Source organism: Patagioenas fasciata, chromosome W, assembly GCF_037038585.1.
Source record: "Patagioenas fasciata isolate bPatFas1 chromosome W, bPatFas1.hap1, whole genome shotgun sequence".
Taxonomy (NCBI): Eukaryota; Metazoa; Chordata; class Aves; order Columbiformes; family Columbidae; genus Patagioenas; species Patagioenas fasciata.
This window is the reverse complement of record NC_092559.1, coordinates 3238064-3261176: the sequence shown is the minus strand read 5'-3', so window position 1 is coordinate 3261176 and position 23113 is coordinate 3238064. Positions and strand designations below refer to the sequence as shown.

The 23113-nt window shown below is 41.8% G+C and overlaps 1 pseudogene; it reads right to left on the bottom strand.

Moving 5' to 3' along the window:
* Positions 1-1823: 1823 nt before the first annotated feature.
* Positions 1824-23113, bottom strand: part of LOC139826301 (uncharacterized) — a 33187-nt pseudogene continuing 11897 nt past the window's right edge.

Here is a 23113-nt window from a genome sequence, read left to right as displayed (position 1 = left end):
AAATTTACCCTCGCAGGATTGCGAGTGTACACTTTCTGTACTCACTACGAGTACGTGTATCCCTTTAAAATAATCCCACACCGTTTTTAGGCAAGTGTGTATTCCTCTCGGACTCAGAGACGGCTCCAGCATTGTTTTGGGTGAAGCCACGTGCATGCACACTGTGGAACTCCTGTTATATTACTTGCTGCCCCTTAATAATGTTCCTCGACTGATATCCGAACTTGTATTTAAGTCACTTTTGGAGTGCTAAAACCCTGTTTCTCACCAGTTTAATAAAAGTTGTTTTGGACCCTGTTGTCCCTTAAACTAACCTCGGGGTGCCTCCATGACAGTTGAGTAGGTCCTTCAGGGCCTTTTTGCCGAAAGTGTGTTGATAAGCCTGACTGGGCGAATCCCCATTCAATTTGGACTGGGTCAGAGGGGTAGATTGGGCCCAGGGCTTGATAGTTAGTAGTTTCAAATATTAATAATTGTAGTGCTTCTTTATGGAGTGAGGTTCAATCCCATGACACTCCTTTTTGTAGTAGGTCATATAAAGGCCTTGCTACTATAGAAAAATCGGGAATATGTTTTCTCCAGAATACAAGCAATCCCAATGCATGTTGCAACTCCTTTTTTGTTTCAGGAATTTTTATTTGATCTAAGGTGGAGAGGGTTTCTTTAGGAATACATGTCATCCCTCCTTTCCACCAGATACCCAAAAATTTTACCTCAGTTGCAGGTATCTGATTTTTTTCAGGTGGGATTTTAAGTCCTATGCTTTCCAAGTGTTAAATAATTTTATCCTGAATCACTTGCACTTTATCTACCTGACTTCCCCCTATTAGCACATCATTGATATATAGATAGATTCTCACCCCTTCTTCCAGAGGATTTAATTCTAATTCTCGTGCTAAGGCATGATGGGCTAAAGTAGGAGAATGCTTATACCCTTGAGGAAGTCGGGTAAAGGTAAATTGTTGTCCCTCCCAGATAAATGAAAAGTGTTCTTGATCCTCAGGTTGTAGGGGGACCATAAAAAACATGTCTTTTACATCAGTAGTTGCCATCACAGGGTGAGCCTGTTCCTGGATAGATAATATGAGCTCAGCAGCTGTTAAAGGGCCTGAATTCGCATTAAGTCTCTGATAATCTACAGTTAGCTTCTATTTACCGTTTAGTTTATGAACAGGCCACACCAGAGAGTTGTAAGGGGAATGGGTTGGTATTACAATCCTCTGTTCTTTTAATTCTTCTATTACTGGAGTTATCCCTTCCCTTGCCCCTAAGGGCAGTGGGTAAGGCTTAACATTTGTTAGCTGTGAGGGGGGGAGCAAAGGCAGGGGGTGTAGCAGACGTATATTTAGAGCTGTCACGCCAAATGACCAATTCCTCCCCTCCTTATCAGTCCATTCTCTACCCTTAAGAATATCAAGGCCCAAAAGATTAATTGGGAAGGGTCCTGTGACCATGCTCACTGGAGTAGAAGTATCATCACCAGGTAAGCATAGTTTAACAGTAGCCAATTTTTGTCAGTGTACATTGCCAAAAGCATCTGCAACAAACAACTGATGCTTTGACAGAGAGATGCCACTTCGTACTGCATCTTCCATCTTAATAGCTGAAATTTGAGCTCCAGTATCTATCAGGAATGTTAATGGTATCAATTTAGGTCCCACAAAGCCAGTAATAAGTAAATCACCTTGGTAATTTTCAGTGAACTGTCTAATACGCAACCACCCTCCACCCACTCACCCACTACAAAGGGGTGGAGGCCCTAGTTTCCCTGGGGCTTCTGTGAGGGTGTTAAATCAATCAGGTCAGCAGAGGGTGGAGGCGCACTAGGAATTAAGGTTTTGGACGCTTCTATTTTGGTAGTGGCTTTTGGTGGGCTTTTCAGGCCACTGTAAAATTAATTTTGCAAGTGTATCAGTTGGTAGTCCATTCATAAGATCTCCAGGAATGCCTTTCCACCACCCTGTGGTCCACAAATTATTACATTTGTTCAGTATATCCCTTCCACTGGGAGGTCTGGTGAGAGACATTGTCTTACTATTACCCAGTTGTGGGGGAAGTCTCATTTCAGTACGTGTCAGACCTCTTGGGTCAGTTTTTGTAGGAAGAACATTAACTGGACCGTCTGTAATTAATGAGTTCTTGGGCAACCTCTCCCCATGTCCATACTTTTAAGTTTTGGGACCTACGATCAGGGGTTACTACTCCTTCTAGTGTGGTAACAGTTCTTTCACTTGGAGGTATTGCTTGTATTTTCCCTTGTAACTGAATAGCAATAGGTTTTAGGGAGTCTGGGAGGCCTCGTATAAGGGGAGTCATTCGTTCTGGGTCGACTGATATCATCATTAGGGACCCTTGTTTAAATTTGAGTTCCCAGTCATACATCATTTGCAAACATGCTGCTTTTTGTACATTTTCAACCAATTGATCAACTGTCCCCACAATAGCAAGAGGATCTCCTCTTTCCAGAGGATTTAGACCTCCTGCCCAATTACCAGCACTTTGCGTTAAAGACCAGGGTGCATGGCAGTTGCCAGTCATTGAAAACACTCCTGGTCCCCAATAACTTTCGGCCTCGTTTTCATTTAATAATATCTGATCGCCCCCAGTCAGTGAGACTCTACAAACATATTCTATCTCAGTTTCTTTTGGAGTGCGGCTAAAGTCTTTTTTCAACTTAGATAGTTCTGTAGCCAAGTATGGAACTTCTTTGGTTATAACTTGGGGAGATTCATCCTCACTGTTCTCAAACTGAAATTTAGTTTTGATTAAAGGTCGTAGAGAACATTACCTTCTTCCAACTCATTATTAGGATATTCAGTCTCCCTTTTAGGGAGTGGAGAGCTGTCCTCGCCCACGAGGAGCTGCCTCCTTAAAACAGATTTCAAATGAATCGTTTGGGTCTTTTCATTTCCCAATTGTTCTTTCAAACTTTGAATTTGCTCTTGCAAAGACTGTATAATTTGGGATTCTGCTGTGCGCTGTAGATCTCAAGCTTCTACAGTGGCAGCTAAGCTAGTACCCAATACAGCACAAATAATATTTTTCCTGGACCAAAATTTTGAATCATTTTGTAAAGCACTGATTCGGTCTGCCACACTTTGCAAATTATACCAGTTTTTCTGTGCCCAGTCTGCACCTGATACTGAGGGAAAGGCATTATGTTTTTTCAAAAGATTGTATAATGCATCTTTTCCGGTAGAGCGGGTATGTTCATTGTTGTCTATGCTCAACTAGCAGGGTAATCGTCCTGGGGAGGCAACTGTCAAGGTTTTGATTGCAGGGTGACAATAAAACAGTGGCAGATGTATTGTTAACCCCCTCTCCCACCCTCTTCCTCCTTCAGCCACTCCCTCTCCCCCCTTCCCACTAAGGACAGGCGAGATGTACATCCATCCTTTCTTATCAATGACCTCGCATTCCATTGCTATGTCTACCAAAACATTTATCTGGCTCTTCAAGAAAAGGCAGCTAATATGAAAGCTTTAGCTGACAGGCAAATTCACTAAAAGAGAAACTTGTTTTTAACAAAACCAGGACAGCAACACACACACACACAAAAACCCAAACCCAAAAATACTACAAAGTATTACCCCTAACTTCCACCAAGAAGTTCACACGTATAGGCAAACAACAAGTAAGCATATGAGGGGTAGCTGTCTCAGGGAGGCAACAACACTTAAGTACTACAAAATTTTACCCCTAACTTCCCTGAGAGACACACACAGATAAGTAAACTACAGGTTAAAAAGAACAGAAAAAATGCAGCATTTTCACTTCAAGGAATCCTGTCTGTGATGCCAATAAAAAATGTGGGGTCCCAGTCCAATTTCAGACTCAGGAAGGTTCAAAAATTATTCCAAGAGTGAGATTGAGACACAAACGAGGTCACATGCCGCTAAACAATCTTATTTTATTTTTATGCCTAAAGACAGAGTAAATATATTTCATTTTCACACCTAAAGCTAGAGCAGCAAAGATAAAGGGGGAGAAATTAAGAGGAAAGTTAAGCAAGCATGCAAGATAAGCATAAGATAAGCAAGAGATAAGCAAGAGATAGTCACCGCCAGGGATCCTCCTGTGGGGCAGCTCTCAGGTTTCAGGCCTCGGTATTGCTGGCAGTTTGCAGGTCTCAGGTCCTGGTAACACTGCATTTTGCAGGTCTTAAGTTGTACCAGTATCAGCGTCCAGGTCCCAGTAGGTGCTGGCAGCGCTTGGGTCTCAGGTCCACCAGTCCCAGATGACAGGTTTTGGTCCTGGTGGTGGATGGCCACACTTGTAAGTCGTAACTTGGTCGTTTTATGGCAGTTGGTGGCAGGTGTTGCCGAAGCACACTGCAGGCCTAGTCGCAGATTTTTGTGGCTGATATCACTGGAGCTTCACTTGAGCTTACACAAGCTTCAAGCATTTTTTGAGTTTTAGCAATTCACAGTGATCATGCATTTTGCACTTTAATTCACTGTATTTAGGTCTTTACACTGGGCCCAATTAAGCAAGCAGAGTGAGCAAGCATTTTCCTGTAACAAGCAGGTCTTAAGCATATTATTTTAGCAAGCAAGCTTTGAGACAAATAATTCACAATATCTCAGCATTCCACACTTATGCCGTGTGTTAAGGACCACTGTCTTTCACACCCACTCAAACTGTATGCTGAGACCCACCATCTCTCACAGCCTGGCAGATTGACTATAGTGGACCACTGCCATAAACCTGCCAAGGCAAGTGCTATGTGCTTATAATAGTAGAAGTGACTACTGGGTGCCTAGAAACATGCCTGGTAAACCATGCCACTGCCCGAAACACCATTTTGGGTCTTGAAAGGCAAGTTCTATGGTGACACAGTAGCCCAGAAAGAATCAAGTCAGACAAGGGAACTTATTTCCAAAGCAGACTTCTGGGCCAAGGAACACAGCATTGATTTGGCGTATCCTATTCCCTATTAGTCACAAGCCTCCAGAAACACTGAGTGATACAATGGACTGTTAAAGACTATGCTGAAAGCATCAGGCACTCAGGAATAAAAGCACTGGAATATAAATTTAGCAGAAGCCACTTGGCTGGTTGTTGCAGGAGAAGAGTCAGAGATCACTCAAGACAGATATGATCTAGTAGTTAGTTTACTGAGTTCTAATCTGTAAAATTAGATATGTAAAATATTTAATAAGTACAAGTGGATTGGCAGTCAATACTATTTACTACACTTTAAGTTAACATGGGATACAAAGATCATCATGTAAGCTTACTATATGTATTTTAAATGTTACATGCATGCAAAAAATGTCACCAACCCACTGATGCCTGGTGTCAGGTAAGGGATATCTCAACCTTGAGGGGTAAACTTGAGAGGCGTCCATACTCAAGGGGAGATCACCACCATGCAGCCACATGCTATGGAGGGAGAGCTGAATGCACCCTGATGACTGCACATATTTATAGTGTAAAGTGGTTGACTCGTAGTCATTTTTTCTGCTGTGTTTATGCAGTTTCAGCTGCTTATCAGCCCAATGTTCAGCCAAACCGGTTTGTTGATTTTGGTGCTGGGTTATCACTGACAGCCTCACACAATAGTATTAACTTTGGTTAGGCCTACTTGCTGAGCATCTGCATGGACCAAAGTTCAGTTAGTTCAAGCACTAGCAGTGAATCTGTGACACTGTTTAACACCAGAGGATCTGCTAAATGCTCTGGTCCTGCCCAAACAAAGCCTCTGTATAGTGTAGGGGGAGATAAGGTCCCTGTTCTGCACATAGGTAAGTGGTTGGGAAAGGTAGTGTGGGTTGCTCTTCCCTTGGGAAAAGGTAAGTTCACTCATGGGACTGTCATTGCTCAAGGACCTGGGTGCACTGGTGGGTAATTCAAAAGGATGGGGAGATCCGGTGTATGCCTGAAGGAGACTCAGCCTCAGGGAAAAAGAATCCATTATTTGAGTTGTATGTTATAGGAAGTACTACAGCAGAAACCACTTGAACCAACACAGAATGAGCCTCACAAGGACAGTGACCCAACCCAAGCCAGTCTTGGCTCCCAACATCCAACACACTGTTTCTCTTGTCCTGAGTGATTGCATTGATAGATGGAGCCCAAGTCATTGCTTGTTCTTATGAACATTGGAGGGGGAAGTGTGATGGAATGGGGGAATAATATCTGTGTCTTTGTCAAGGGACAGGAGATGGTGGTTAATGAGAATGCATAAACCTGACTGTTGGATGTCAAGGTGGTTTAAATACGTGGTATAAGTTGTAAGTGTTGGTAAAAGGAAATTTTGGGAATGAGAAATAGAATGGAAAGGAAAAATAAAAGTATGAGACAGAAGGATGAAGAAAAAGATACGTATGGGACAGAAGGATTAAATATTGTACTATAGTATGGGTTAGGTAAGTAAGCAGAAAGGGTTTGAGTAGAGTAGAGTATAGAAATGAAATAATGTATGAATGGGATGGTGTGGTGAATGCACTCGACACCCCCACCCCACCCCAGCCAAACCAGTAGGCTCCAGAGGAGGCCTGAGCCATAGTCAGGCTAAAAACTCCTTCTAGGAAACACACAAGGAAGGAGAATGATACTCTGAACACTGACAAGTCAGTGCAGGGAATCTCATGCATACCTTTCCTACTGTATGCAATTTGACTACGAGTCAAGCACTTATTCCATAAATATGACAGCCTGGGTGAGCCTACTTTGAATTTTCTCTGCTAAATAATCTGGCTGTATGACAGTGGTTTTACTATTCGCAGGTCACTGGATGAGACCAATTTAAGTTTCTGTCCTGTTTTTTTTAAAAACAAGACCAGTTCTCTTCTAGTAATTTTTTTCTTTCAGTTAAATTCTTCTAGGTGACTGTACTTTTCTGAGTTTTAGCCTGCATATTTTTCCTCAGATGCTGTACTCGGTGCTGATAAGAGACCAACGGAATGCTAAAAAAGCTCATGTTTAGATTTATTACTATGGTAACCAAGAAAGACTGATAAGTTTTCCCACATTCCATTGTGAGAGGGGCGTATTTAAGGAGGGGTGGATGGAACAGGTGACTTAAATTGACAAATTAAGTATTCCATCACATAATCGTCATACCCCCTATATAAGAGGGTGATCACAAGGGCCACTCTCTTTTTGACCATGGCAGGCATCTAGAGAGGACCCTGTCTGTCTGCCTGTGATCTATAGGCCTCAGGCCCTGTAATCCCTCAAACCAGTTTCAGGTTTGCCGTGAAGTCCTGTCCATGACTTCTGGGGCCCTGACCTGCACCTACTGGAGCCACACCAGCTCCGCACACCCAGCTCTGCCACTGCTGGAGTGACACCAAACTCCACATTGAGCATTCAGGAGTGGTTTTGTATATTTTGTATATATTTTCTATTTATTAGTAGCATTAGTAAAACCCTTTAAAACCTTCCAACTTGAAGTCTGTCTTCCTTCCTCCTTATCTTTCCTATCATCTTTCCGATCTAAAGGAAAAGGGGTGGTGGAAAGTGAGGGGGTAACAGGGAGCGTCTGCCACGGTTTATTGCCATCTTGCCTTAAACCTTGACAGTTTCATATCAATCATTTAGCTTAAGTAAATGCATATGAAATATAATGAAACATTTAGAAGTATAAGGTTGTATGGTTTTTAATGTACTCCCTGCTTCATGTTACTTAGTAAACTGGCTTTGCTGAAATCTTAAGCTGTCAAGTTCTGCTCATATTTACCAAAAGCAACTACAAACTACAATGAACACTTGCAAGATAAGACCTGTTCTTAACTTTGCTGAGAAGAAAAGGATTTATTCAGATAAGACAACACCTGCAAGGCTATGGACTATAAACAATGCCTACAGCTAAACAAAACAAAGGCACGTATGAGATCAGTGAAAAGGATCCAATGAGAAGCAAGAAGACCCCAAAGTGAAATATTGCTATTGGACAATATGGTATGAATGGTCTGTAAAGATAAAGAAGTCATGGTTTTTTATGCTCAGGTTGGACCTCTGTGCGGGCGTATGGGAATTGTGCAAGAATGGTGAGGAGGCTAATTGTAAATATACTCAAACAACTGCAACTGTGGTGTAGAAAAAGTACATACATCACACTAATTGTTTTACTGATCTTGTGTGCTTGGCAAGTAGAACCTCTCTGTTAGATAGCATAGGCCTGTGAGAAACTCTAAGACACCTTATCATTACGCGTGAGATTCCTGCTTTGTTGTGAGAAAGAGAGGAAGGCTGCACTTGCTTGAAGCCTTGAAATACAGGCAAACGCAGCAGGCCCAGTGATCTTCTACCAGGGCTGAATTATGCAGCGCCTGCATCCCCACTTTTGTCACCTCTGCCCAGGAGCTTAGGTGCTACTTCGGAGATCTCCCAGTAGCAAGGTAACTAAAATAAATTTGCTCTTTGCAATTGCATTCGTGGTCACTGGTTGCTTCTTGCGACAAACCTGTGTTGGTTTATACAGTGGGTACCTAGCTTGAGCCAGCCCTCCTGCTATTCTACTCCATTATATTTTATTTTCTGAGAATTTTGTTTCCTGAAAGTCTGTTCTGCATATGGTTATTAGGCCTTGCCTGAAAGTTTGCTTCTGGAGTTCTAAAACATAGACTCCGGAGCAGACGGTTATCAGGGAGGGAACGCCTAAAAGTTTACTTTCACGAACAGGTACAGGCCTCCCCTCAAAGTTTACCTTTGGAGCTCTAAAATACAGACTCTGGAGCAAACGATTATCAGGGAGAAAAGAATCCTGAAAGTTTGCACCATGACGGGTATCAGACCTCTGGAGAGAAGAGGCCTGAAAGTTTTCTCTGTGATTAAGTATCAAGTTCCTGGAGAGAAGGTAAGCAGCATTTGGCTTGGCATATTTGCCTCATGCAATAAATAATAGAGTGAACCTGCCACCAAACTCTTTTAAGTCGCACTTCTCTTTGAGAAATCTAAACATTGTTCTGCAGTAAGCAGAACCCTAAATTACTCCCCCACAACACATGGTCAAAGGATACTTAGATGTACCAGATAATGTGGGACCTGACCATGATGCAAATGATGTAGAATAAGGGGTGGAGATTGTATTGGGTCTGTCTGGGATGGATTTAACTTTCTTCATATTAGTAGCAACTGGTATGGTGCTGTGCTTTCTATTTGTGGCTAAAACAGCATTGATAAAAACAATGTTTTGGCTCCCCCCTCTGTGAGTAGGCTGGGGTGGGCAAGAGGTTGGAAGGGGACACAGCCAGGATAGCTGACCTGAACTGACCAAAGGGATATTCCATGCCACATAATGTCATGCTCAGCAATAAAAGCTCAGGGAGAGGAGGAGGAAGTGGGGGCAGGGGGCATTTGTGGTTATGGCATTTATCTTCTCAAGCAACTGCTGCATGTGGAAGTGACTGGACATGGCCTGCTGATGGGAAATAGTGAAAGAATTCCTCTTTGCTTTGCTTACATACACAGCTTTTGCTTTCGCTATGTATTGGGTTTACGTGGCAAGGCTTTGGTAATGGGTGGGGGGCTGAAGGGATAGCCTTTTTAAGATACCAGGAACGGCCCCAATGTCAGATGAGAAGCTCAATTAATTGTGACTTTAGAAGGAATTCCTGGTAAAGATCAGGGAGTAAGCCAGGGTTAGGGAATGACTCCAGGAAGACTTAAAGGAAAAGGACGAAGGCAAGGCATCGGGCCCCAGCAGCTCGAAGAAAATCAGTGTGCATATTGTAAATGAAAGGGACACTGGAAAAGAGATTGCCCTCAATTAATAAAAAGAAGTGTCCAGAATTGAAATCTGATATTTGTTTGTTGTTGTGCTTAAATAAAGTTGCTAAGCTTAATGAATGACAGGGACCAGGGAAATTTTCCTCAGCAGAAACCCTTGGTCTGAATTAAACTGCGGGAAAGATCAGAGGCTGAGTGTCTGGTACATACTGGAGCCTCATATTCAGTTTTGAATACTAAGAATTATCCTTTAGGTCATAATACAATAAGGATTGTTGGTGTGACAGAGATATCAGAAGGCTGGCTGTTTTTCAAACCTCTGAAGTTTAAGACTGGAAAGCAGTGGGTAACACATCAGTTTTTATATTTGTCAAACTCCCCTTGATCCTTAATTGGTAGGAATTTCTAAGAAAAATTAGAAGCAGAAATTAATTTTATGTTGCAAAACAATCCTAAAACAAAGAACAAAATTCAGTTTTCCTGAAGCCTTCCCATTTCACACCAGCAAGGCCAGAGAAATAGTAAAAGACCTTCTAAAAGAGATCAAACCTAGATTTGCTATCCCAGCTGGAATGTCCTCTGATCGAGGGCCACATTTTGTTGCAAAAATTATTTCAGAAATAAGTAGAATCCTCCTCTGATAAAAGAAAATTTGAAACTATATTGTACTTAATTGTGGCTTTTGCATAAACTGGATAATGAAGAAAAAAGGCCCGAATATGGGATTCTAAGTTATAGTACTATATTGCAATTAATGTTGTTCTGCAGAAGTTCAGAAAAATGAAATGAAGTACAGTACTGTATGTTAATTTGTTTTTATTGTTATGCAGAAAAGAATGTAAGTTGTTAAACTCTGATTCGCATGGAATTTATGCACTAGCTGGAGATATGAAAAGGAAAACTGAATGCTGTGAACTTGGGATAGGTTGTATTCAAAAGCTGCTAGAATATGAACTGATTTGGATCCAGAAAATGAAAATAGTAGATTGATGTTTAATATGTTGTTTATTGACATCTGAAAGAAATTGCAAAAAGTAAATGAGACTGAAGGAATGCCTATTGCTCAACTAATTAGGATTGCATGTAAAGTGTATAATAACAGGAATGAAATGGAGAAAAAAAAAAAAGGCAAAACGAGATCAAAAGCCCAGGGCTATGCTGTACAGCTTGAATGTAAATTTCAGGCCTGTGTGAGGCTTCAAGATAAACTCAGCCAGCTCATTGTAACAGGGCCCAGCAGCTCCCACTTGGTACTAGCGATTACACCACCTGCACGGCCTTGCCTATATCTGAACTGCAGCAAGAAGAGGAAAAAAAAAAAAAAAAAGGAAAAAGCTGACTGCCCACTGCTAAAGCAGCAAAAGGGGGAGCCTCCCCACCTGCTGCAGCAATATTGCTGCTAGAGAGCTGTAATACTGAATGAAGGGGACTGGGGGTGAATTTAAAGGCATCCCCAACAGATCCCTAATTCCAATAAAGCTGGGAAATTAAACTATAGAATATGACCAACTTACTCTGTGATAACTAGTTGTAAGGGACCTCTTAGTAAATTCACCATGCCAGTTGTTGGGGTCATGGGAGAGAAAGAAAGGCCATTTTTGAAACCAATGGAATGCTAAATCTGGAACAAAGTTTTAACACATGAATTTTTGTATATGCCAGAAAGCCTCTCTTAGGTTGAGACTTGTTAAGTAAATTGTAAGCTCAAATAATGTTTTCTGAGAACTCTGTTCAGTTGCATATCCCACAAGAAATGCTTGGAAGGCACAGATCTGTTTGCTGCAGTCAGAACAGTGAAATGAGCAAGAAATCTCCAAGGAAATTTTGGATGCTGTTAATATTCATTGTAGCATTAATATTATTAATATTTAAACATGCATTGCAGTTACATAAGTATTTACCCATTATATGGTATAATAAGTTCACGTACTGTTACATCAGGAGAATCCATAGAACCGAAATGTACATTTTATAATGATCCAGAAGACCATGCAGATAGCTAACAAGACCATTTGCTGGGTATGCACATATTTCCTGGAAAATTCAGATAAAGGGGTGTGAAGGGGTTTCGTTAGAAGGAGATATGTTGTTGAATTAGTCAGGCCCAAAGGAATCTCAAGGCCACTTTGAGAAGCTGAGAACAGAATCTGCTGTGAGAAAGAGGGGCGTTTCTTCATTAACAGGGCCTCAGCATGGCGTGAGTCGTCGGACCTATCATCGGTGGGGCTCCAGCGTGTGGACTGCCCATGATACTCATTTAGCGAATCCATGCTTGGAGCGTGGATTCGTGATTAGAGAATAGTTGCGTATATAAGGAGACATGTTTCTGTAATAAATGGCTTTGGCGTGATTCACATTGAATCGGAGTGCTGAGTCCTTTATCGTTCCAACAAAGGGGTTCCTATATTAGGAATACCCCTTCCTATTAATATATCTTGGGAAAACACTTTATTTGAATATTGATCAATCTAAAAGAATCATAACTGAATTAGAGGACATGAGGAAACATACTACAGTCTTGCACGAGGCACAGAAAAGCAGTGCCTCTTGCAGATTTCAAGAAGTTTGGACATGACTGATGTCCTGGATTTCTGGTTTACAGACATGGATTAAGAAATGGATTGTCATTATTGTATTAACAGTTGTTATATTTGTATGTTATGTTGCAATGTGTGATGAAGCGCTGTGTTGCAGTCATTAAAAGAGTTTAGAAAAGGTGATAATTATTTGATATATATAGATGAATTGTTGCCATCACTTAAGAGAATGAATCCTGTCTGCAATTGTTAACCTTTAAAAATATATAAACCCTTTTGGTTTTAGGTCAGTCTGCTCAAAAAAGAGTGGCTTGCAAAACACTTAATCACGAACTACAGACACTGCTGACCTTGAAGGTTTGGATGTTTTGAGGCCTGCACATTTGGCTCAGCCTTGCTTTAACACATATCTTGGGAATGTTGGATTAAGTGTCCGTTAGCTGAATGTTGCTCATTATAAACTTGGATTTTAATGAGGGTTGAAGCCTAGTGACTACAAACCCTCAAGAAAAGAGGAGGGATTGATGATACCTAAAATCAGAAATGAGCAATAAAATAAGTTAATAAGAATAAGATTCATAGATGTTAGGCACTTATTAAGAATAAGGTTCACAGATGTTAGGTGTTAGGCACTTATTACGCATTAAGTCACAAGAACTTGTCTGAAAGGAAAATTCACTAAAAGAGGAACTGGTCTTGTTTTTAACAAAACCAGGGCATTCCACCCCTTATTCCGTACCATTTAAGTCATACCCAAATCACTACTGCTCTCTGCCTGTCTTCAAATGTATATAAACACACATCAATATGTATACCACTAGTTTATGACTGCGGGTCTCTGTCTATCACAGCAGTGTCTCTCTAGGCAGGAGAGATGATGTGTAATCTCGTGCAGTTCGTGCCTCTGAACTGCAGGTCAAAAATGTCAGTCTCAGGGAAGTTACTGGATGCCACTCAATGAAACTTGCTCAGGGTTCATCACCGCCACTGCATCAACATGAAAGACACTTACGGAACACTGTTAGTGTCATGCAGCAATTTCCCTCATACAGTTTGAAATTGAGTATTCTCACCCAGAATCAAATCTCCTTGAGGTACACATCGGACTTCACCATCCTTCAGCATCACCCAACAAGTACATCCAGGCCCTTGAGCAAAAACAACCCCAGGAAGGGGTTTGCCTTTGCCTAAAGCAGGAATAACCCAGACAGCTATTCCTAACATGTTCCTTCCATGCACCACAGGGACTTTATCCCCTTCCACTGTATGTAAAAGCTCTGACAGAGCAGGGTCAGCTCGATTGATTGATCCTCTGGTGTTAACTAACCAGGTGGCTTGTGCCAGATTCTTATCCCTATTTTTAAAAGTTCCACCTCCCATTGCCTTCAAGGTAGTTTTTAACAAGCCATTGTATTGCTCAATCTTCCCAGAGGCTGGTGCATGATAGGGGATATGATATATCCATTCAATGCCATGTTCTTTGGCCCAGTTGGTTATGAGACTATTTTTAAAATGAGTCCCATTGTCTGACTCAATTCTTTCTGGCGTGCCGTGTCGCCACAGGACTTGCTTTTCAAGGCCCAGAATAGTGTTCCGGGCAGTGGCATGAGACACAGGATATGTTTCCAGCCATCCTGTGATTACTTCCACCATTGTAAGCACATAGCGCTTACCTTGGCGTGTTCTAGGGAGTATAATATAGTCAATCTACCAGGCTGTCCCATCCCAACAGCTGGGATGAGGGATGAGTTAACTCTGAAAGTGACACGCGCTCTGACTCAACAGATGAGACCAGGCGTGAGTTAACTCTGGGTTAATTCTGCACGGTTATGCGAAGTGAATGACAGACAATCACTCCAGGGGTCCAATTCAATTATGAGCTTTACTAAAAGTATGTGTTGGAATACCAGTTACAGCAAATAGTGGCCTGGCAAAAGTATTTTATGATATCACAGAACTTATCAACACATTAACAGCAAAAGTCTTATTATGAGCGATGTATTGACAACCATTAGTAGCTATAATACAGGACTTGAATTCAACAGCAGAGCCTAAGATAATGTTACTCTTATATGTTCAAAAAGAAAAGAGAGAAAGAGAGTGGTAGAGAGGGAAGGAAAACTAAGGTATAAGAGAAAGAGAGTAATATATCATGGAAGGAGAGACAAAGAAATGGGCATATAGAAAAAAGGAGAGAAGGAAAGAGCAGAGAGAAAGAAAGAAAGAAAAGGGTGAGGGATCCAGACACACTTACGGCTCCACAGCGTGGATGACAGGACTTGTATGATGATGTATGGCCTCGGTGTCCTGTGGCGAGGATGCTGGGGTTTGCAGTTCAGGAGCGCAGCGTCCTCCGATGTCTGGTTCAGTTCCCGAGGCGAGGCTGGTGGGCTGAAGGTCCTCAGGGTGGTGGATTCCCTCAGTGAGGCTGGGCTGGTGGACCAAGAGTCCTGAGGGTGGATTCCTTTCAGCGAGGCTGGTGGGCTGAGGGTCCTCAGAGTGGTGGATTCCCTACCAATGCTGTTTTAGGTAAGCTTTTTTATAGCTCTCTGAGTAAAGGAAAGTCTGGGGGGGAAAGGGGTGATTGTGAAAGATCGACAAGTCTGGACAAGTCCCGGTCCACGTTAAAGGGTCTCAGCTTTTCCCCTTTGTTTGCCAAGCTGGGCATATCAGAAGATGGGGCTATGTGTCCTCCAGCACATTCTCCACCTCCAGCATCGGCCAGCCGACCTGAGCTGTGGCTGTGGCTCATTAGCTTGTCGTTGATTTGTAAATCGCAGTTCCCCCTATACTGAATGTGTCATCTCCTGTGGCTGGATGAACTAGTTTTGCCACAGTGTATTCAACCATGATCCAATACACAACACAGGCCCCCCATATTTCAACCACCACCCCCCATACCACACAGGCTTTAACGTTTTGGCCTGCTTGATTGCAGTACATGTTTCATGATCATGGATAACCCGTGAAATAATGTCCATGGTTAAGTCCACCCCTCGGTCACGAGCCCATTTATATGTTGCATCTTGTCCTTGATGCCTTGAAGCATCATGGGCCCACCAAGCTATAAAAAGTTCACCTTTATGTTGCCAGTCCAAATCCACCTCAACTACTTTAATCTTAGCAGATGGATATGCTTGCTGGTTGTTTTGATGTTCCTCAGTGGCATGACGTTTAGGCACATGGGCATCTACATGATGTACTTTTACAGTCAGGTTGTTAGCAATCAGGACACATAACCACGGACGTAGTTATATGCGGTGCTTTATTTCAGCGCTGGGAAACCAGGGGTTCGCACCCAAAGCTGGCTTCGAACAGCTGATTCAGACCATACCTTATTATACAAGTTAGTCACATACATATTCATTACACCCCTGACAACCATTAGCATATCCCACACCTATTCTAACACAAACTTTCTATCTAAAAGATGCTATAATTATCAGTTATTTTCTACGGTACCAACTTTAAAAGAATATATCGTAAATCTATGTCTACCTTAAGAATAAGGCTCGGTTACAGTTACCTGCCTTATAAGAATATACCATAAATCTATGTCAGCTTTAAGAACAGAGTTTGGTTACTGATTACAAGAGTTCTATGGCTACAGGGCTGGTTGCTATCCTAATATTAAGTCAACTGTAACAGATCCAGCGATATTCAGGGAAGATCCATTCTGTCCTGTTCCATGGAAAAAAAACATCTTGTAAGGTTGATTACTATCATCTTCCCCCCTTTGAAAATCCTTTTCTTTAGACAATGGATTTTCACTTTAAACAACCTCTTCAATTATTGATTTGATTGGTGATTTGGCAAATGTGACAGTTCATAAGCTGGAGGGCTAACTGGATGGCTGTCAAATACAGGATTAGCATAATTTTTACTCAGGACACTAAAAATGCGGTTATTCTTAGCATCTGTTTGACTAATTACGCGTTTAATATCTACATATAATAAACAAAGAAGTATAATCACAATTGTAAGTACAACTAAGCTTTCTAGTAGTGAATGTACCCATCCTCCTAAATTTAAACCAAATGAATCCAACAGAGCTCCTATCCAGCTCTGTTCTGCATCCTGTTTTTCCTTTTGCAGCTCCATCTCTGTTTGGGTCAGTTGAGAAATGTCCTTCTCGACCTCCAAAGTTACGTTTGGAATATGGATGCAGCAATGATCAATTCTGTCTTTCAAATATCCACAGACACCATTTTCTTTCAATAGCATTATGTCGAGTGCCATTCTATTCTGCAAGGTCATTTTAGTCGTAGCCTGTAATTGTATATTAAGTTCCCAAAAACCTTTTTTAGTTATTCTGGCCAATCGATCCATTTACCCGATCAATTTATCAATCATTTCTCTGTTTCTGTATGCCGCAATTGGTGCAAAGAAAGATTCTAGTGCCCAGCCGAATTTAACACTGCTTGATGGTTCGTGCCACACATCGTCTTCATCTATTTCTCGTTTGTGCCTAACATGTAGAAGTTCTTGCCCATTTTTCAAGGGAGACTTTTTCCAAATAGGACATAGGGTTGGCAGTCCCAAAGTAATTTCCCTTACTGGTCCTGCTATTGGTAAATGCGTTGTCCAGGTCCCATCACTTAAGGCCCAAACCAGATGTCCCACACTACCTATAACGCCTCTACAATCAATTCTATCTCCATCAATACCTACCTTGGTTCCTTCCTTTGGATCCAATTGTTTCTGACAAATGCAACCTGCAATTACTGCAACCTTAACGATGGATATAGGTATCTCCCTCATATCTGTCTGACAAGTTATTACTCGTGAACAATTCCACCATGGTACTGTTGTTCCTTCTGTTACATTGGACCACCGTACACACCATGGAAATGCTTCACTATATTGGTATTGTTGTACAATACTCAATGTCCACATGTTACTCCATGATTCAGTTATATTTTTATTATCCTGATCTTTGCATTCCCAGTAGGTCCGTTCAACCGTTTGGTTTACTATTTTGGTAGTCCACTTGTCATAATAACACTAACCTATATTTTTAAATCGTCCTATTTTAATATATTTTGCCCCAGGTAATTTTAAACAATCCTCCCTTGGCCCTGGTATTTTCCATTTTCCTTGTTCTTTTACCTTTTGTTCTGTTGGGACGACTTCTTTTCTAGTGTGGGATTCGCATGCTATTTTACCAGTTGTATTTATTTCTGGTAGGGTGGTAGATATTATTCCCCACTGTATTGGGTCTTTGGCTGATTTTGGAATTGGAAGGCAAGCAGTGATGCTACTGGTATTCTGAGTCAGTGCGAAATCTCGAATTAATCCTATCATCAGATTCTCTGCCTGATTGTGTACGCTTTGTACCACCTGTGGTATCTGGGTACTTTTCTAATTGCCTACTGCTCTTTGTGGCATAATTTGCAATTTTGTTTGAATAGTCTCATTTTCCTACCGTCTATCAGAGGCCTTGTGAAATAGAGTGGCACTTCCCTCTCCAGTTTTCAAAAGTACAAACACTCTAACCAAGATCAGAATTCGGTAATGCAAACCAGACATTATTGCGATGTAATCTTGAGCGAGATAGGACCCACTATCTGCGATTTCCACAGTCTTGGGACTCTTTTCACTCGGGTATAGTGTATCCAGGAGTCTACTCCAGCAACTTTGACTGTGGTGAATGTAGTCAGGAGTACTTGATAGGGTCCGTCCCAATGCTCTTTTAAGGGTTCTTCATTCCAAGTTCTTATATACACCGTATCTCCAGGCTCTATATCATGTACCGGATTCTTGAGCACTAGTGGGCGATTCCACACTAGTGCGGATCTGAGTCGATTCAATGCCCTGCCAAGAGACAACACATAATTGTACAAGTCCTGATTTCCTTTCACATGTACCTCTGGGTTTGGGTTTGGTGCTTCATATGGTTTGCCATACAAAATCTCGTATGGACTTACTGACATTCCACTCCTAGGTTTAATCCTAATACGCAACAATGCTGTTGGCAAGGCCTGAGGCCATTGAACTTTTGCTTCCTGACAGATCTTGCTAAGTTGCCTTTTTAGGGTTTGATTCATTTTCTCCACTTGTCCACTAGACTGGGGTCTCCATGGGGTATGTAACTCTCACTTAATTCCCAAACATCTGCTGATTTCTTTTACCAATTGTGCAACAAAGTGTGGTCCCCTATCGGAGGATATCCCCAGTGGTACCCCAAATCTAGGGATTATTTCCTTTAGTAACCATTTTACAGTTTCTTTCGCCTGGTTGGTGCGACAAGGGAAAGCTTCCGGCCATCCTGAAAAGGTATCTACCCCAACTAGTATATACCTGAATCCTCGGGTTCTGGGAAGTTCCGCATAGTCTATTTGCCAATAATCCCCAGGTTGTATGCCTGTCTTTATTTTCCCCATTTCTGTTTTTCTTTTTACTAAAGGATTATTTTTCAAGCAAATTTCACACTTAGCTGTGATAGACTTTGCCATTGTTAACATCTGGACTGAGATAATTTGTTTCCTTAAATAAGTTACCAATGCTTCTGCACCCCAGTGACACTTCTGGTGTTCCGTCTGAAGTATTCCTCTCATAATAGTGGTTGGTACCACAACTTGTCCATTGGTGGTTACATACCACCCAGAATTATTCTTACTGGCTCTTACTAGACTTGCCAATTTTTCATCTTCTGTAGAATATTTAGGTGGTTCTGAAGGTAATAAATCAATTGCTCTTACCTTCTGGGAGACAAGACCCACCATTGTCCTCACTTGCCGTGCTACTGACCGAGCTGTTTGATCAGCAAGCCGATTTCCCTTGATGATTTTTGATGTTCTACTTTGATGAGCTTTACAGTGCATTACAGCAACTTGTGATGGTTTTTGAATGGCCTTAATCAGGTTCAGTATCTCCTCCTGGTACTTAATGTTTGTTCCTTGTGAAGAGAGCAGTCCCCGCTCTTTCCAAAGGGCTCCATGCACATGAACAACTCCGAAAGCATATTTTGAATCAGTCCATATATTAACTTTCTTGTTTTCGCTGAGTTCCAATGCCCTGGTTAAGGCGATTAACTCCGCTTTTTGTGCTGAGGTGTTTGGTGGTAAGGGCTTAGCCTCAGTTACTGTCTTGGCAGTAGTAATCGCATATCCTGCATACCGCATTCCGTTCTCCACAAAGCTACTGCCATCAGTAAAGAGTTCCCAGTCAGTTTCTGCCAGCGGAGGGTCTTTCAAATCAGGGCGACTTGCGTGGGTATATTCGATGACTTCCACGCAATCATGTTCTAGGTCTCCTTCTTCAGTACCTGCACCCAAAAACTCAGCAGGATTCATTAGGTTAGTAGTTTTTAGAACAACATCATCTTGTTCTGTCAGAATTACCTGGTATTTCATCATTCTGCTTCGGGACAGCCAATGGCCCCCCTTTTGTTCCAGTACTGTTGTCACCATATGGGATACAAACACTTCTATCCTTTTTCCCATAGTTAATTTTCGGACTTCCTGGATCAGTATTACTGTAGCAGCTACCGCCCGTAAGCACGCCGGCCACCCAGCACTTACCGGATCTAGCTGTTTAGAAAAATAGCCAACAGGTCTTTTCCAGGATCCCAGTCGTTGGGTTAATACCCCCAAGGCAAGTCTTTGTCACTCGTGTACAAACAACTGGAAATCTTTGCTCAAGTCCAGCAGGCCCAAGGCAGGTGCCTGCATCAAAACCTGTTTTAGCTTTTGGAAGGCTTCATGTTGTGGTTTTCCCCACATGAACGTCTTATTCCCTTGTGCTTCGTATAAAGGTTTAGCAATCAACCCATAGTCCATAATCCAAAATCTGCACCATCCTGTCATTCCTAAAAAGGATCTTAATTCATGTAAGTTTCGTGGTTCTGAAATAGCACAGATAGCATGCACACGGTTTGTACCTAATTTCCCCTGTCCTTGAGAAAGCTCGCATCCTAAATAAATCACAGTCTCGGATGCAATTTGAGCTTTACTTTTCGATGCTTTGTACCCATTCATTCCCAATTGGTTCAGTATTTCAATCGTTACCTGGATGCAGAGTTCTCGCGTCTCAGTCACGATCAAAATGTCGTCTACGTATTGTAGCAACAGGTACCGTTGTCGAGGGATTACGATGCGGCCTTTCGTAGTCCATTCCTCGAGTTCCTTGGCCAACTGATTTCCAAAAATAGTTGGACTATTCTTGAATCCTTGCGGAAGACGTGTCCAGGTTAACTGAGTTTTCCTTCCACTGTGTGGATTTTCCCATTCAAAGGCAAATAGCTTTTTGCTTTCCTGGTCAAGGGGTAAGCAGAAGAAGGCATCTTTTAAATCAACTACAGTAAACCATTTATATTTCTCCTTCACAGATGTTAACAAGGTATATGGTTTTGCAACTACCGGATAAATGTCCTTAGTGATCTGGTTTACAGCCCGCAAATCTTAGACTAATCGGTAACTACCATCGGGCTTCTTTACTGGAAAAATTGGAGTATTATATTCTGATTCACATTCCTCTAGAATTCCATATCTCAAAAATTTTTCAATTAGAGGCACTATTCCTAACCGAGCTTCTAATTTCAGTGGGTACTGTCTCAACTGTACTGGCCTGGCATCTTCCTTTAATTCCACTTTAACGGGCTAGGCTGTTTTCGATTTCCCAGGTACGTCAGTCGCCCATACCGTGGGGATCACCGCCTCCTCCACAGCTTGTGGTATTTCCACTACCGGGTTTTCTTTTAATAACAGAATTTGTCCTACCTTGGATTCTGGAATTTTCATTACCAGGTTTCCATTCTCAAATGTTATCACAGCATCCAATTTGGTCAATAAATCCCGTCCTAGAAGGGAAACTGGACAATCTGGAACATATAAGAACTCATGGGTTAATTCCTTTTCTCCAAAACACAGATCTAAGGGTTGCAGGAATGGCCATACTTCTTCCCTCCCTGTGGCACCAACAATCGTTGTTGTTTTATGACCTATTGTTCCCTGTAAGGAATTTAGCACAGAATAAGTAGCCCCTGTATTCACTAAAAATCTCACATCCTGGTCCCCCACTTGTATTGTCACCAGGGGTTCCTTATTCTGGGTATCTGTTCTCGTGCTGCCATATAGTCAGCTGTTATTATTATACTCCCCCAACACCATAGTTTGTATTGCATTCCCTGCTGCACTTGGTACCTGACTCATGGAGCCCGGATGGTTCGGGCATTCATTTTTCCAGTGTCCTTCCTCCTTACAATAAGCACATTGATTTATACCAAGCTTTACAACAGGTCTTAAAGGAGTTCCCTGAACATTCCGAAAACCGCGCCCTTGGCTGCCTCTAGTTCCTCTGCCACGGACTTCCATTCCTATTCCCCTACCTTGCTCTTGGACCAGGGCCAACAAGTCTTGCTGAGAACGCCTCGACTGTTCCTTTTCTCTATTATAATAAACTTTCCAGGCTGTTTCTAACATAACATCCAGATCTCGTAATTGTGCCCCCTCCAGTTTCTGTAATTTCTTCCGAATGTCATCCTGAGACTGTCCCAAAAAGATTAAAGCCAACTGAACCCTTGCTTGTTCTGTTTCAATATCTAAATCCGTATATCTCTTTGCAGTTTCTTTTAATCTTTCTAAAAAGGCTGAAGGGGATTCATTCTTTTCCTGCCTAACATTATACAATTTTGACCAATTCATTTGTTTAGGCATAGCAGTCTGAACACCGATCAATAACCAGTCCTGATACCTCCGGAGGCGAAGCTGACCACCTCCAGTATTATAATCCCACCGGGGATCCTCCTTTGGAAAATTTTCATCAACATTGCCACCCACTATTCCATTCCAAATATCCTCCCTTACTTTATCTCTTGCTACCTGTATAACCATATCCTTTTCTGTAGAATCCATTAATGTGTCAAGAATCACTTGTAAATCATCCCAATCAGGATTCTGCGTTTTAATTATCATTTTAATTATCCTTGCAACCTTGTCCGGGTTTTCCCGGTAAGGACCAGCTGATTTTTCCAGATCATTAAATCTCCTGGCGAAAACGGGATTTTTACATAAACTGGCTCTCCCCCCACTCCTACCGCTTGTCTCAGTGGTGCTATTACATTTGGCAGTCCACCCCCCTTTTGGACTTCCTTTCCTCTGTTCCTAGTCCTGTGGGATATTGGTGTGGTTGTTACTCCTTTTACACCAATTGCTGCCCCCTCATCTCCACTGGAATCAATATCACTTTCAGTAAGACGCACAGGTGCCGAGGATTTAAGGGGTTTAGGTGCAGAGGGTTCAGTTTCTGAAGGCGCAACGTCTAAACACGGCAGATCTAAGGCATTACCGCGACTGCTTTCTATTGCCAAACCCAAAGCTGGCTTCGAACAGCTGATTCAGACCATACCTTATTATACAAGTTAGTCACATACATATTCATTACACCCCTGACAACCATTAGCATATCCCACACCTATTCTAACACAAACTTTCTATCTAAAAGATGCTATAATTATCAGTTATTTTCTACGGTACCAACTTTAAAAGAATATATCGTAAATCTATGTCTACCTTAAGAATAAGGCTCGGTTACAGTTACCTGCCTTATAAGAATATACCATAAATCTATGTCAGCTTTAAGAACAGAGTTTGGTTACTGATTACAAGAGTTCTATGGCTACAGGGCTGGTTGCTATCCTAATATTAAGTCAACTGTAACAGATCCAGCGATATTCAGGGAAGATCCATTCTGTCCTGTTCCATGGAAAAAAAACATTTTGTAAGGTTGATTACTATCAAGGTTATCTAGCCAAGCAGCAATATCCTGCCGCAATGGGGCAGCTCAAACAGGCTTGCCTCTGTGCTGCCAGTTATTTTGCTTACACTGTTTTAACCACCCCCACATTTGCATTTGCCACCATCCATGAGTCAGTGTAGAGATAAAGTACTAGCCACTTT